This window comes from Cryptomeria japonica, unplaced genomic scaffold, assembly GCF_030272615.1.
Source record: "Cryptomeria japonica unplaced genomic scaffold, Sugi_1.0 HiC_scaffold_245, whole genome shotgun sequence".
NCBI lineage: Eukaryota > Viridiplantae > Streptophyta > Pinopsida > Cupressales > Cupressaceae > Cryptomeria > Cryptomeria japonica.
The window spans coordinates 105,001-117,052 of record NW_026729067.1 but is presented as its reverse complement, the minus strand read 5'-3'; the positions used below and the strand labels follow the sequence as shown (position 1 = coordinate 117,052).

The 12,052-nt window shown below is 63.4% G+C and overlaps 2 non-coding genes across 2 annotated transcripts; both read left to right on the top strand.

The window, feature by feature from the left end:
- The first annotated feature begins 283 nt into the window (after window positions 1-283).
- On the top strand, window positions 284-402 carry LOC131869373 (5S ribosomal RNA). The gene has a single exon (XR_009367756.1). It is a non-coding gene; the product is annotated as a 5S ribosomal RNA (ribosomal RNA).
- Window positions 403-8,241: 7,839 nt separating this feature from the next.
- LOC131869361 (5S ribosomal RNA) lies at window positions 8,242-8,360 on the top strand. Its single transcript, XR_009367745.1, has one exon. It is a non-coding gene; the product is annotated as a 5S ribosomal RNA (ribosomal RNA).
- The last annotated feature ends 3,692 nt before the right edge of the window (window positions 8,361-12,052 follow it).

Genomic DNA, 12,052 nt, shown 5'->3' with positions numbered 1-12,052 from the left:
CCACATGTGAGCGCAGGTCGTTGCGCCCGAGGTGGTGTGTGGGCACCGCGTTGCAGACGGGACACTGCACGCACACGACGCCCCCTCCAGGTGCACGCACGTAGGCCGGGCCGGGTGCACACCCGACGCCCTAGCAAGGTGCGCGCACCCGGGCAGGGCTCACACTTGGCGAACGGGGCGCACTTCGCGAGGGAGGGTGTGCACCTCGACGGGGGTGGGTGGCCGGGGTGGATTCGCACGTGGGTCGCGGTTTGCTAAGTACACACTGCGACAAGCTCATAACGGGTGCGATCATACCAGCGTTAGTGCACCGGATCCCATCAGAACTCCGCAGTTAAGCGCGCTTGGGCCGGAGTAGTACTGGGATGGGTGACCTCCCGGGAAGTCCCGGTGTTGCACCCTTTTTTAGTTTTTCGCCGGGCGTCGCAATGCTATTTGAATAAACCTTTTGCCCGTTTGCGTTCTCGTCGGGGCCGGGCCGGGCCGGGGTGCGCTGCCCGCACTACCGCGCGCGCGGGGGCGACACCGAGCGCGCACCCGAGGCGCCCCGAGCACACAGGCCACGGTGCAACCCGGGCGTTGTGCGCGCACCCCGGTGCGCCCGAGGTGCTGCGCGCGCACCCAGGTGAAATCGGTGTGCACCTCGGCCAGTGCGCGCTCGGTCGAGTCGCGCACGTTGGCCAAGGTGCACGGTGATGTTTCTTACTCTAAGGTTCCGCACCAGACGCCCGGGACAGGTGAGCGAAGCTGGGCGGGGCCGGGTGCGCGGCCGGGGCAGGTGCACGCAGCTGGAGAGAGCTTTGGAGCACACTTCGGAGCGCACCAATGATGCGCTCCATTCAAAAGTTTCCTGAAAAGGCAAAAAAAGTTGAGATTATAGAATTTCCCACTTGAGAGATTGTAAAAAAAAAAAATTTAAAATGAAGGAAACGCGGGGTGCCAAGGTGTGCGCAGCCCAGCCAAGGTGTGCGCACCAAGGCGCCCACCCTGGCGAAGGTGCACGCAAGGTGCGCACCCGAGGCAAACCGGACAATTAACCCAACTTTCGACTTCGCGCGCACCTTGGAGCGCACTTCGGAGCGCTCCTTGGTGCGCACCAATCTTGGGCACCTCGGAGTGCACCATGGCGCCCACCAAGGTGCGCACCCGGGGCAAACCGAGCTCCGACTTCGTGCGCACCTTGGAGCGCACGAAAGGTGCGCACCATGGCGCCCACCAAGGTGCGCAGCCCAGCCAAGGCTGTGCGCATCAAGGTGCGCACCCTGGCGAAGGTGCGCACCCGGGGCAAACCGAGCTCCGACTTCGTGCGCACCTTGGAGCGCACAAAAGGTGCGCAACCCAGCCAAGGTGTGCGCACCCCGGTCAAACCGAGCTCCGAATCGTGCGCACCAGAGGTGCACGCCATCGTGCGCACCTTGGAGCACACTTCGGAGCCCTCCTTGGTGCGCGCCGATGTTGCGCACCTCGGAGCGCACCCGGGGAAAACAATGCAATTAACCCGACTTTCGACTTCGTGGGCACCTCGGAGCGCTCTCGGGTTCGCACCTCGGAGCACACCGAGGTGCGCACCTTTGATGCGCTGCCTTCACCAATTTCCAGAAAAGGCAAGAAAACATTGAGAAGGTGTGCGCACCGAGGTGCCCACCCTGGCGAAGGTGCACGCGAGGTGCGCACCCGGGGCAAACCGGGCTCCGACTTCGTGCACGCCGCACCTTGGAGCACACTTCGGAGCGCTCCTGGTGCGCACCAGGGCGCGCACCCAGCCGAGGTGCCCACCCCGGCGAAGGTGCACGCGAGGTGCGCACCCGGGGCAAACCGGGCTCCGACTTCGTGCACGCCATGGTGCCACCGCGGCGAAGGTGCACGCGAGGTGGCGCACCCGGGGCAAACCGGGCCTCCGACATCGTGCACGCCGCACCTTGGAGCACACTTCGAGCGCTCCTTGGTGCGCACCATGGTGCCCACCAGGGCGCGCAACCCCCGCCGAAGGTGCACGCGAGGTGCGCACCCGGGGCAAACCGGGCTCCGACTTCGTGCACGCCGCACCCTTGGAGCACACTTCGGAGCGCTCCTTGGTGCGCACCATGGTGCCCACCAGGGCGCGCAACCCCGCCGAAGGTGCACGCGAGGTGCGCACCCGGGGCAAACCGGGCTCCGACTTCGTGCACGCCATGGTGCGCACCGCGGCGAAGGTGCGCACCCGGGGCAAACCGGGCTCCGACTCGTGCACGCCGCACCTTGGAGCACACTTCGGAGCGCTCCTTGGTGCGCACCAGGGCGCGCAACCCAGCCGAGGTGCCCACCCCGGCGAAGGTGCACGCGAGGTGCGTACCCGGGGCAAACCGGGCTCCGACTTCGTGCACGCCGCACTTGGAGCACACTTCGGAGCGCTCCTTGGTGCGCACCATGGTGCCCACCAGGCCGCGCAACCCAGCCAAGGTGTGCGCACCAAGGTGCACGCGAGGTGCGCACCCGGGCAAACCGGGTCCGACTTCGTGCACGCCGCACCTTGGAGCACACATCGGGGGCGCTCCCGGGTTCGCACCGGCGTTGCGCACCGTGGTGGGCACCTCGGAGCACACCAAGGTGGGCAGCGAGGTGCGCACCTTTGATGCGATGCCTTCACTAATTTCCATAAAGGCAAAAAAAAAACGAGATTTTAAAATTTCCGTTTTGAAGATAGTGAGAAAAAGGGAATGCTGGTGCCATCTTGAGCCCGCCCTGGTGCGCAGCCCAGCCAAGGTGTGCGCACCAAGGTGCCCACCCTGGCGAAGGTGCGCGCCCGGGCAATTAACCCAACTTCCAACTTCGCGCGCGCCAGGGTGGGAGCGCACCCAACAACCGGGCCTGGAAGAGCCAATGCGAGAACCCCACCAAACGCTCTGACAAAAAAAGAGGGGGCGCTCCAGTAACCCCGCTTCGGAGGCGCACCCTGGGCAAACCCAGCCAAGGTGCCCACCCCGGCCAAGGTGCAGGCGAGGTGCGCACCCGGGGCAACCGGGCTCCGACAACGTGCACGCCGCACCTTGGAGCACACTTCGTAGCGCTCCCGGGTCGCGCACCTCAGAGCACACCAAGGTGGGCAGCGAGGTGCGCACCTTTGATGCGCTGCCTTCACTAATTTCCAGAAAAGGCAAAAAAAAAAGGAGATTTTAAAATTTCCGTTTTGAAAGATAGTGAAAAAAACGGAACGCGCGTGCCATCTTGAGCCCGCCCTGTGCGCAGCCCCAGGTAAGGTGCCACCCTGGCAAAGGTGCGCACCCGGGCAATTAACCCTACTTCCGACTTCGTGCGCGCCAGGGTGGCAACCGGGCCTCGGAAGAGCCAATGCGAGAAACCCCACCAAACGCTCCGACAAAAAAAGAGGCGGCGCTCCAATAACCCCGCTTCGGAGCGCAGCCGGGGCAAACCCAGCCAAGGTGCCCACCCCGACGCAGGTGCACGCGAGGTGCGCACCCGGGCAAACCGGGCTCCGACAACGTGCACGCAGCACCTTGGAGCACACTTCGAAGCACTCCCGGGTGCCCACCGGCGTTGCGCACCGTGGTGGGCAGCGAGGTGCGCACCTTTGATGCGCTGCCTTCACTAATTTCCAGAAAAAGGCAAAAAAAAAATGAGATTTTAAAATTTCCGTTTGAAAGATAGTGAAAAAAAAGGAACGCGGGTGCCATCTTGAGCCCGCCCTGGTGCGCACAGCCCAGGCAAGGCATGCGCACCAAGGTGCCCACCCGAGGTGCACACCCGGGGCAAACCGGGCTCCGACTTCGTGCAGGCCGCACCTTGGAGCACACTTCGGAGCGCTCCTTGGTGCGCACCATGGTGCCCACCAGGGCGCGCAACCCAGCCAAGGTCTGCACACCAAGGTGCCCACCCCGGCGAAGGTGCACGCGAGGTGCGCACCCGGGGCAAACCGGGCTCCGACTTCGTGCACGCCATGGTGCCCACCGCGGCGAAGGTGCACGCGAGGTGCGCACCCGGGGCAAACCGGGCTCCGACTTCGTGCACGCCGCACCTTGGAGCACACTTCGGAGCGCTCCTTGGTGCGCACCATGGTGCCCACCAGGGCGCGCAACCCAGCCAAGGTGTGCGCACCAAGGTGCACGCGAGGTGCGCACCCGGGGCAAACCGGGGTCCGACTTCGTGCACGCCGCACCTTGGAGCACACATCGGAGCGCTCCCAGGTTCGCACCAGCGTTGCGCACCTTTGATGCGCTGCCTTCACTAATTTCCAGAAAAGGCAAAAAAAAACGATATTTTAAAATTTCCGTTCTGAAAGATAGTGAAAAAAACGGAACGCGGGTGCCATCTTGAGCCCTTCCTGGTGCGCAGCCCAGGCAAGTTGTGCGCACCAAGGTGCCCACCCTGGCGGAGGTGCGCGCCCGGGGCAAACCGGGCTCCGACTTCGTGCACTGCATGGTGCCCACCAAGGCGCGCAACCCAGCCAAGGTGCCCACCGCAGCGAAGGTGCACGCGAGGTGCACACCCGGGGCAAACCGGGCTCCGACTTCGTGCACGCCGCACCTTGGAGCACACTTCAGAGCGCTCCTTGGTGCGCACCAGGGCGCGCAACCCAGCCGAGGTGCCCACCCCGGCGAAGGTGCACGCGAGGTGCGCACCCGGGGCAAACCGGGCTCCGACTTCGTGCACGCCATGGTGCCCACCGCGGCGAAGGTGCGCACCCGGGGCAAACCGGGCTCCGACTTCGTGCACGCCGCACCTTGGAGCACACTTCGGAGCGCTCCTTGGTGCGCACCATGGTGCCCACCAGGCCGCGCAACCCAGCCAAGGTGTGCGCACCAAGGTGCACGCGAGGTGCGCACCCGGGGCAAACCGGGGTCCGACTTCGTGCACGCCGCACCTTGGAGCACACATCGGGGCGCTCCCGGGTTCGCACCGGCGTTGCGCACCGTGGTGGGCACCTCGGAGCACACCAAGGTGGGCAGCGAGGTGCGCACCTTTGATGCGATGCCTTCACTAATTTCCATAAAAGGCAAAAAAAAAACGAGATTTTAAAATTTCCGTTTTGAAAGATAGTGAGAAAAAGGGAATGCTGGTGCCATCTTGAGCCCGCCCTGGTGCGCAGCCCAGCCAAGGTTTGCGCACCAAGGTGCCCACCCTGGCGAAGGTGCGCGCCCGGGCAATTAACCCAACTTCCAACTTCGCGCGCGCCAGGGTGGGAGCGCACCCAACAACCGGGCCTGGGAAGAGCCAATGCGAGAAACCCCACCAAACTCTCTGACAAAAAAAGAGGGGGCGCTCCAGTAACCCCGCTTCGGAGCGCACCCTGGGCAAACCCAGCCAAGGTGCCCACCCCGGCCAAGGTGCAGGCGAGGTGCGCACCCGGGGCAAACCGGGCTCCGACAACGTGCACGCCGCACCTTGGAGCACACTTCGTAGCGCTCCCGGGTGCGCACCTCAGAGCACACCAAGGTGGGCAGCGAGGTGCGCACCTTTGATGCGCTGCCTTCACTAATTTCCAGAAAAGGCAAAAAAAATGCGCTGCCTTCACTAATTTCCAGAAAAGGCAAAAAAAAAAGGAGATTTTAAAATTTCCGTTTTGAAAGATAGTGAAAAAAACGGAACGCGCGTGCCATCTTGAGCCCGCCCTGGTGCGCAGCCCAGGTAAGGTGCCACCCTGGCAAAGGTGCGCACCCGGGCAATTAACCCTACTTCCGACTTCGTGCGCGCCAGGGTGGCAACCGGGCCTCGGAAGAGCCAATGCGAGAAACCCCACCAAACGCTCCGACAAAAAAAGAGGCGGCGCTCCAATAACCCCGCTTCGGAGCGCAGCCGGGGCAAACCAAGCCAAGGTGCCCACCCCGACGAAGGTGCACGCGAGGTGCGCACCCGGGGCAAACCGGGCTCCGACAACGTGCACGCAGCACCTTGGAGCACACTTCGAAGCACTCCCGGGTGCCCACCGGCGTTGCGCACCGTGGTGGGCAGCGAGGTGCGCACCTTTGATGCGCTGCCTTCACTAATTTCCAGAAAAAGGCAAAAAAAAATGAGATTTTAAAATTTCCGTTTTGAAAGATAGTGAAAAAAAAGGAACGCGGGTGCCATCTTGAGCCCGCCCTGGTGCGCAGCCCAGGCAAGGCATGCGCACCAAGGTGCCCACCCGAGGTGCACACCCGGGGCAAACCGGGCTCCGACTTCGTGCAGGCCGCACCTTGGAGCACACTTCGGAGCGCTCCTTGGTGCGCACCATGGTGCCCACCAGGGCGCACCCGAGGCAAACCGGGCTCCGACTTCGTGCACGCCGCACCTTGGAGCACACATCGGAGCGCTCCCAGGTTCGCACCAGCGTTGCGCACCTTTGATGCGCTGCCTTCACTAATTTCCAGAAAAGGCAAAAAAAAACGATATTTTAAAATTTCCGTTCTGAAAGATAGTGAAAAAAACGAAACGCGGGTGCCATCTTGAGCCCTTCCTGATGCGCAGCCCAGGCAAGTTGTGCGCACCAAGGTGCCCACCCTGGCGGAGGTGCGCGCCCGGGGCAAACCGGGCTCCGACTTCGTGCACTGCATGGTGCCCACCAAGGCGCGCAACCCAGCCAAGGTGCCCACCGCAGCGAAGGTGCACGCGAGGTGCGCACCCGAGGTGCACACCCGGGGCAAACCGGGCTCCGACTTCGTGCACGCCGCACCTTGGAGCACACTTCAGAGCGCTCCTTGGTACGCACCAGGGCGCGCAACCCAGCCAAGGTGCTCACCCCGGCGAAGGTGCACGCGAGGTGCGCACCCGGGGCAAACCGGGCTCGGACTTCGTGCACGCCGCACCTTGGAGCACACATCGGAGCGCTCCCGGGTTCGCACCAGCATTGCGCACCTTTGATGCGCTGCCTTCACTAATTTCCAGAAAAGGCAAAAAAAAGAAAAAAATGAGATTTTAAAATTTCCGTTTTGAAAGATAGTGAAAAAAACGGAACGCGGGTGCCATCTTGAGCCCGCCCTGGTGTGCAGCCCAGGCAAGTTGTGCGCACCAAGGCACCCACCCTGGCCAAGGTGGGTCACGGGGTGGGTCCTAGGGTGGGTAACGGGGTGGGTACTAAGGTGCGTGCCAAGGTGGGTCATAGGGTGGGTGCCAAGGTGGGCACCAGGGTGGGTGTGCACCAACCCTAGCCAGGGTAGGTCACGGGGTGGTTGTCGGGGTGGGCGTCAAGGAGCCAAGGTGGGTGGCAAGTAGCCAAGTTGCGTGCCAAGGTGGGTGTCGGGGTGGGTGCCAAGGATCCAAGGTGGGTGCCAAGGAACCAAGGTGGGTGTCTGGGTGGGTGCCGAGGTGGGAGCCAGGGTGGGTCCCAAGGTGAGTGCAAAGGTGGGTGCCAGGGTCAAGGTGAGTGCCAATGTGGGTTCCAAGGTGCCAGGGTCAGGGTGAGTGCCAATGTGGGTTCAAAGGTGCTAAGTTGGGTGCGAGGTTGGGTGCGAGGGTGGGTGGGTGCCAAGGTGTGCTAGGTGGAAGCCCGGGTGGGTCGGCATCCCATGGGTGTCGAGTTGGGTGCCTGATGGGTGCTTCTTGTCAAGTTTTAGTCGTCGGGACTCATTTCGAGCCTTAGAGGTCGTTTCTTGTCCGGTTGCCCTGTCTTCGACCTGGGAACCCAATTTTGGTCCTCGGGTCCCATTTTTTTTTGTCTCGCATCCCACTTTTGGCCTGTGGCCTTTTCGGGGTCGATTCTCGTTTTGGGCATCAGAGCATGTTTCTTCTCCTAAAACCCAATATTTGTTTATTAAGTCTCGGAACACATTTTTGTTCTCGTGGACCCATCATGGGTCTTGGAACGCATTTGTGGTCCTTGGGTCCCATTTTGCATCCCGAAACTTGTGTTTTGGTGCTTGATCCCTATTTTGGGTGCCCACCTTGCACCAAGTGCGCACCCGGGGCAAACCGAGCGCCTTGGTGCACCGGGGCAAGATCGAGCGTGCACCCGAGGCGCCCCGAACATGCACCAAGGTGCACTCGGCCCACATGTGAGCGCAGGTCGTTGCGCCCGAGGTGGTGTGTGGGCACCGCGTTGCAGACGGGACACTGCACGCACACGACGCCCCCTACAGGTGCACGCACGTAGGCCGGGCCGGGTGCACACCCGACGCCCTAGCAAGGTGCGCGCACCCGGGCAGGGCTCACACTTGGCGAACGGGGCGCACTTCGCGAGGGAGGGTGTGCACCTCGACGGGGGTGGGTGGCCGGGGTGGATTCGCACGTGGGTCGCGGTTTGCTAAGTACACACTGCGACAAGCTCATAACGGGTGCGATCATACCAGCGTTAGTGCACCGGATCCCATCAGAACTCCGCAGTTAAGCGCGCTTGGGCCGGAGTAGTACTGGGATGGGTGACCTCCCGGGAAGTCCCGGTGTTGCACCCTTTTTTAGTTTTTCGCCGGGCATCGCAATGCTATTTGAATAAACCTTTTGCCCGTTTGCGTTCTCGTCGGGGCCGGGCCGGGCCGGGGTGCGCTGCCCGCACTACCGCGCGCGCGGGGGCGACACCGAGCGCGCACCCGAGGCGCCCCGAGCACACAGGCCACGGTGCAACCCGGGCGTTGTGCGCGCACCCCGGTGCGCCCGAGGTGCTGCGCGCGCACCCAGGTGAAATCGGTGTGCACCTCGGCCAGTGCGCGCTCGGTCGAGTCGCGCACGTTGGCCAAGGTGCACGGTGATGTTTCTTACTCTAAGGTTCCGCACCAGACGCCCGGGACAGGTGAGCGAAGCTGGGCGGGGCCGGGTGCGCGGCCGGGGCAGGTGCACGCAGCTGGAGAGAGCTTTGGAGCACACTTCGGAGCGCACCAATGATGCGCTCCATTCAAAAGTTTCCTGAAAAGGCAAAAAAAGTTGAGATTATAGAATTTCCCACTTGAGAGATTGTAAAAAAAAAAAATTTAAAATGAAGGAAACGCGGGTGCCAAGGTGTGCGCAGCCCAGCCAAGGTGTGCGCACCAAGGCGCCCACCCTGGCGAAGGTGCACGCAAGGTGCGCACCCGAGGCAAACCGGACAATTAACCCAACTTTCGACTTCGCGCGCACCTTGGAGCGCACTTCGGAGCGCTCCTTGGTGCGCACCAATCTTGGGCACCTCGGAGTGCACCATGGCGCCCACCAAGGTGCGCACCCGGGGCAAACCGAGCTCCGACTTCGTGCGCACCTTGGAGCGCACGAAAGGTGCGCACCATGGCGCCCACCAAGGTGCGCAGCCCAGCCAAGGCGTGCGCATCAAGGTGCGCACCCTGGCGAAGGTGCGCACCCGGGGCAAACCGAGCTCCGACTTCGTGCGCACCTTGGAGCGCACAAAAGGTGCGCAACCCAGCCAAGGTGTGCGCACCCCGGTCAAACCGAGCTCCGAATCGTGCGCACCAGAGGTGCACGCCATCGTGCGCACCTTGGAGCACACTTCGGAGCCCTCCTTGGTGCGCGCCGATGTTGCGCACCTCGGAGCGCACCCGGGGAAAACAATGCAATTAACCCGACTTTCGACTTCGTGGGCACCTCGGAGCGCTCTCGGGTTCGCACCTCGGAGCACACCGAGGTGCGCACCTTTGATGCGCTGCCTTCACCAATTTCCAGAAAAGGCAAGAAAACATTGAGAAGGTGTGCGCACCGAGGTGCCCACCCTGGCGAAGGTGCACGCGAGGTGCGCACCCGGGGCAAACCGGGCTCCGACTTCGTGCACGCCGCACCTTGGAGCACACTTCGGAGCGCTCCTTGGTGCGCACCAGGGCGCGCAACCCAGCCGAGGTGCCCACCCCGGCGAAGGTGCACGCGAGGTGCGCACCCGGGGCAAACCGGGCTCCGACTTCGTGCACGCCATGGTGCCCACCGCGGCGAAGGTGCACGCGAGGTGCGCACCCGGGGCAAACCGGGCTCCGACTTCGTGCACGCCGCACCTTGGAGCACACTTCGGAGCGCTCCTTGGTGCGCACCATGGTGCCCACCAGGGCGCGCAACCCCGCCGAAGGTGCACGCGAGGTGCGCACCCGGGGCAAACCGGGCTCCGACTTCGTGCACGCCGCACCTTGGAGCACACTTCGGAGCGCTCCTTGGTGCGCACCATGGTGCCCACCAGGGCGCGCAACCCCGCCGAAGGTGCACGCGAGGTGCGCACCCGGGGCAAACCGGGCTCCGACTTCGTGCACGCCGCACCTTGGAGCACACTTCGGAGCGCTCCTTGGTGCGCACCAGGGCGCGCAACCCAGCCGAGGTGCCCACCCCGGCGAAGGTGCGTACCCGGGGCAAACCGGGCTCCGACTTCGTGCACGCCGCACCTTGGAGCACACTTCGGAGCGCTCCTTGGTGCGCACCATGGTGCCCACCAGGCCGCGCAACCCAGCCAAGGTGTGCGCACCAAGGTGCACGCGAGGTGCGCACCCGGGGCAAACCGGGGTCCGACTTCGTGCACGCCGCACCTTGGAGCACACATCGGGGCGCTCCCGGGTTCGCACCGGCGTTGCGCACCGTGGTGGGCACCTCGGAGCACACCAAGGTGGGCAGCGAGGTGCGCACCTTTGATGCGATGCCTTCACTAATTTCCATAAAAGGCAAAAAAAAAACGAGATTTTAAAATTTCCGTTTTGAAAGATAGTGAGAAAAAGGGAATGCTGGTGCCATCTTGAGCCCGCCCTGGTGCGCAGCCCAGCCAAGGTGTGCGCACCAAGGTGCCCACCCTGGCGAAGGTGCGCGCCCGGGCAATTAACCCAACTTCCAACTTCGCGCGCGCCAGGGTGGGAGCGCACCCAACAACCGGGCCTGGGAAGAGCCAATGCGAGAAACCCCACCAAACGCTCTGACAAAAAAAGAGGGGGCGCTCCAGTAACCCCGCTTCGGAGCGCACCCTGGGCAAACCCAGCCAAGGTGCCCACCCCGGCCAAGGTGCAGGCGAGGTGCGCACCCGGGGCAAACCGGGCTCCGACAACGTGCACGCCGCACCTTGGAGCACACTTCGTAGCGCTCCCGGGTGCGCACCTCAGAGCACACCAAGGTGGGCAGCGAGGTGCGCACCTTTGATGCGCTGCCTTCACTAATTTCCAGAAAAGGCAAAAAAAAAAGGAGATTTTAAAATTTCCGTTTTGAAAGATAGTGAAAAAAACGGAACGCGCGTGCCATCTTGAGCCCGCCCTGGTGCGCAGCCCAGGTAAGGTGCCCACCCTGGCAAAGGTGCGCACCCGGGCAATTAACCCTACTTCCGACTTCGTGCGCGCCAGGGTGGCAACCGGGCCTCGGAAGAGCCAATGCGAGAAACCCCACCAAACGCTCCGACAAAAAAAGAGGCGGCGCTCCAATAACCCCGCTTCGGAGCGCAGCCGGGGCAAACCCAGCCAAGGTGCCCACCCCGACGAAGGTGCACGCGAGGTGCGCACCCGGGGCAAACCGGGCTCCGACAACGTGCACGCAGCACCTTGGAGCACACTTCGAAGCACTCCCGGGTGCCCACCGGCGTTGCGCACCGTGGTGGGCAGCGAGGTGCGCACCTTTGATGCGCTGCCTTCACTAATTTCCAGAAAAAGGCAAAAAAAAATGAGATTTTAAAATTTCCGTTTTGAAAGATAGTGAAAAAAAAGGAACGCGGGTGCCATCTTGAGCCCGCCCTGGTGCGCAGCCCAGGCAAGGCATGCGCACCAAGGTGCCCACCCGAGGTGCACACCCGGGGCAAACCGGGCTCCGACTTCGTGCAGGCCGCACCTTGGAGCACACTTCGGAGCGCTCCTTGGTGCGCACCATGGTGCCCACCAGGGCGCGCAACCCAGCCAAGGTCTGCACACCAAGGTGCCCACCCCGGCGAAGGTGCACGCGAGGTGCGCACCCGGGGCAAACCGGGCTCCGACTTCGTGCACGCCATGGTGCCCACCGCGGCGAAGGTGCACGCGAGGTGCGCACCCGGGGCAAACCGGGCTCCGACTTCGTGCACGCCGCACCTTGGAGCACACTTCGGAGCGCTCCTTGGTGCGCACCATGGTGCCCACCAGGGCGCGCAACCCAGCCAAGGTGTGCGCACCAAGGTGCACGCGAGGTGCGCACCCGGGGCAAACCGGGGTCCGACTTCGTGCACGCCGCACCTTGGAGCACA